This window comes from Procambarus clarkii, unplaced genomic scaffold (genome assembly GCF_040958095.1).
Source record: "Procambarus clarkii isolate CNS0578487 unplaced genomic scaffold, FALCON_Pclarkii_2.0 HiC_scaffold_200, whole genome shotgun sequence".
NCBI classification, from domain to species: domain Eukaryota; kingdom Metazoa; phylum Arthropoda; class Malacostraca; order Decapoda; family Cambaridae; genus Procambarus; species Procambarus clarkii.
The window spans coordinates 149,156-152,989 of NW_027189233.1; the positions used below are offsets into that span (position 1 = coordinate 149,156).

Consider the following 3,834-nt stretch of genomic DNA (forward strand, 5'->3'; position numbering starts at 1 on the left):
ATCAGAACTTCTCCCCCTTTCAATATCTTACTCAGTATTTTAACGAGAAAGAAATAGTTGATTGAAAATAAAGTATTTAAGGTTATTATCTAATCAATTAAGTGTTTGCATCATTTTTATCGTATATATAATGAATTAATACCCCTAAACTGAAAATTCACAAAAATGTGGAAAAACGGCAAAATATTGCCTAATTTGATGATATTTTGTTTAAATCACATAAAGGAAAAGGGGATGATAAACGTCAAAATATTACTAAATTTGATGATTTTTCGTATGAAACAAAATGCAAGAAAACTTGCTTAAGGTGGCATATTACGGGTTTCGTAAAAATTGTTCAATTTGTTTATAAATTTATTTATGAAATGGGTATAGAAAGAGCTGCAACTGGTCCAAGTTTCAGCATCACACCCTAAACAGAAAAGGAGAAAAAAAATACACAACGTATTATGCAACGAATTTTCAACATTTTCAAATAATTTCAGGGAACACATGTGTCAACAAAAATATTTCTATAACAATCAGATATTACATTTAGCACATAATAAAGGATTCTATTGAGCAGTTTTATCAAAAAAAGTGTTTAGTGCAATAATATAATTATTCAAAGTTACCCTTCCAAAAATATGCAATATTTGATGTTTATAAATTTTTATAAAATCAACAAATGGACTTTGGACTAAAATGTCTCAATAGGATTGTAGAAGCACAAACTCTACATATAAGGTGTAATTTGCATGTAAATTGATTAATAAATGAAAGCTGAGAAACACCTTGAAGTTGTAAATTACTTACCTGAGTAAAATAAGATCAAAGTTCGGCCACCTGTAGTCGAGTGTGTCATCGACCGATTTCGTTCATAATTGGCACCCTTGCAGATAGGCATCCATTGAGCAAGGTGTGCAAGTTCCATGCACATCCCCTGATAACAAACGAAAAAAAAAATTGAAAAAAAAAAAATATATATACATATATATATCCTGCACATACATATTACCAGACTTCGACTTGTATGACTTACACCAGATGTAGACGGTACTGCCACGCCAGCCACAGCAGTAGATGTAGATGGCACTGCCACACCAGATGTAGATGGCACTGCCACACCAGATGTAGATGGCACTGCCACACCAGATGTAGACGGCACTGCCACACCAGCCACAGCAGTAGATGTAGATGGCACTGCCACACCAGATGTAGATGGCACTGTCGTGGCCGGTCCATACACATCGAGGGGTTGAGGATGTGTGAGGAGGGTCGAAGCAGGGTGTGGCTGCTGCGTCATGCCTCTCACAGGTGAGGCGGGGAGGGCTTCACTTGATAATAACCTCCCTTGTGCTACAGCGTCTCTCCTTTCCAGCCAACGACGGCGACCGCGTGTCAAATTGGCTACTCTTGCATTCAGACCCTTCCGTTTATAGGTCATTGTGCGCTAGACGCTACAAAAGCGAGATTCCAGGAGCAAAAATGGAGCGCGCATCAACACCCTCCACTCTCAACAGGACACAACATGTGACTGGTAGTCTCACCCACCTGCACTAGCAGACGGTTGCCATTGAGTGTATATTTGTTGTCATATATACAGAGTTATTTCCGACGTTATTACGAAAAAATTGACGTTTAGAACATATGACGCAATACTCTTGGCGCGCCACAGCCGCGGGGCACCGGATTCTGCACAATTACGCATGGAAATGTACCATAAATACTTTAATTTATATCATAACATTCTCGGGTTTGCGCCAAAGTGTTGCCAGAACGTTGTAGTATTTTTATAAATTTTTCAAAAAGATTCGATTTTTCCGAATTTTTGCGATGATAAGCCCCCTTAAAATGCAATATTATGCGAAATTCTGAGATTTGAAGGCCAAATCACATATCGTGATACTACATGAAATAGTATCGAAATATTGGTAAAAATGAATATAATTCCATAATATCAAACTACATGATTAACGTGAAAAAGTCACTATTTTACCATATTTGAGGATGTTACCTTCAAATCATAGAGCGAGGTTTCGTATTATTTAGATCCAAGAAAAGACATATGACAATGCTGTTTCCAGTACAAATGATAAAAAACAATGTGTTTTCATTAGAATTAACTAAAATGTTCCTGATTTTCCGTTTATATTACCGATGGATGATGTACACGAAAATCGCTCTATTCCGGCTGAAACGTCGATATATGCAATAAAAACAGAACTTCTCCCCTTTTCAATATCTTACTCAGTATTTTAACGAGAAACAAATAGTTGATTGAAAATGAAGTATTTAAGGTTATTATCTAATCAATTATGTGTTTGCATCATTTTTATCGTATATATAATGAATTAATACCCATAGACTGAAAATTCACAAAAACGTGGAAAAACGGCAAAATATTGCCTAATTCGATGATATTTTGTTTAAATCACATAAAGGAAAAGGGGATGATAAACGTCAAAATATTGCTAAATTCGATGATTTTTCGTACGAAACAAAATGCAAGAAAACTTCCTTAAAATGCAATATTATGCGAAATTCTGAGATTTGAAGGCCAAATCACATATCGTGATACTACATGAAATAGTATCGAAATATTGGTAAAAATGAATATATTTACGTAATATCAAACTACATGAAAAACGTGAAAAAAGTCACTATATAACCATATTTGAGGATTTTAACTTCAAATCATAAAGCGAGGCTTCGTCTCCAAGAAAAGACATATGACAATGTTGTTTCCAATACAAATGATAAAAATCAATGTGTTTTCATTAGAATTAACTAAAATGTTCCTGATTTTCCGTTTATATTACCGATAGATGATGTACACGAAAATCACTCTATTCCGGCTGAAACGTCGATATATGCAATAAAAACAGAACTTCTCCCCATTTGAATATATTACTCAGTATTTTAACGAGAAACAAATAGTTGATTGAAAATGAAGTATTTAAGGTTATTATCTAATCAATTATGTGTTTTTTATCGTATATATAATGAATTAATACCCATAGACTGAAAATTCACAAAAACGTGGAAAAACGGCAAAATATTGCCTAATTCGATGATATTTTGTTTAAATCACATAAAGGAAAAGGGGATGATAAACGTCAAAATATTGCTAAATTCGAAGATTTTTCGTACGAAACAAAATGCAAGAAAACTTGCTTAAAATGCAATATTATGCGAAATTCTGAGATTTGAAAGCCAAATCACATATCGTGATACTACATGAAATAGTATCGAAATATTGGTAAAAATGAATATATTTACGTAATATCAAACTACATGAAAAACGTGAAAAAAGTCACTATATAACAATATTTGAGGATTTCAACTTCAAATCATAAAGCGAGGTTTCGTCTCCAAGAAAAGACATATGACAATGTTGTTTCCAATACAAATGATAAAAATCAATGTGTATTCATTAGAATTAACTAAAATGTTCCTGATTTTCCGTTTATATTACCGATGGATGATGTACACGAAAATCGCTCTATTCCGGCTGAAACGTCGATATATGCAATAAAAACAGAACTTCTCCCCTTTTCAATATCTTACTCAGTATTTTAACGAGAAACAAATAGTTGATTGAAAATGAAGTATTTAAGGTTATTATCTAATCAATTATGTGTTTGCATCATTTTTATCGTATATATAATGAATTAATACCCATAGACTGAAAATTCACAAAAACGTGGAAAAACGGCAAAATATTGCCTAATTCGATGATATTTTGTTTAAATCACATAAAGGAAAAGGGGATGATAAACGTCAAAATATTGCTAAATTCGATGATTTTTCGTACGAAACAAAATGCAAGAAAACTTCCTTAATATGCAATAT

At 33.3% G+C, this 3,834-nt stretch overlaps 1 long non-coding RNA gene across 1 annotated transcript; it reads right to left on the reverse strand.

The window, feature by feature from the left end:
• Positions 1 to 341: 341 nt before the first annotated feature.
• LOC138361142 (uncharacterized) lies at positions 342 to 1,618 on the reverse strand. The gene is made up of 3 exons (XR_011226812.1): positions 1,130 to 1,618; positions 796 to 922; positions 342 to 412 (listed from the first exon to the last, which is right to left on the reverse strand). It is a non-coding gene; the product is annotated as an uncharacterized lncRNA (long non-coding RNA).
• Positions 1,619 to 3,834: the final 2,216 nt, after the last annotated feature.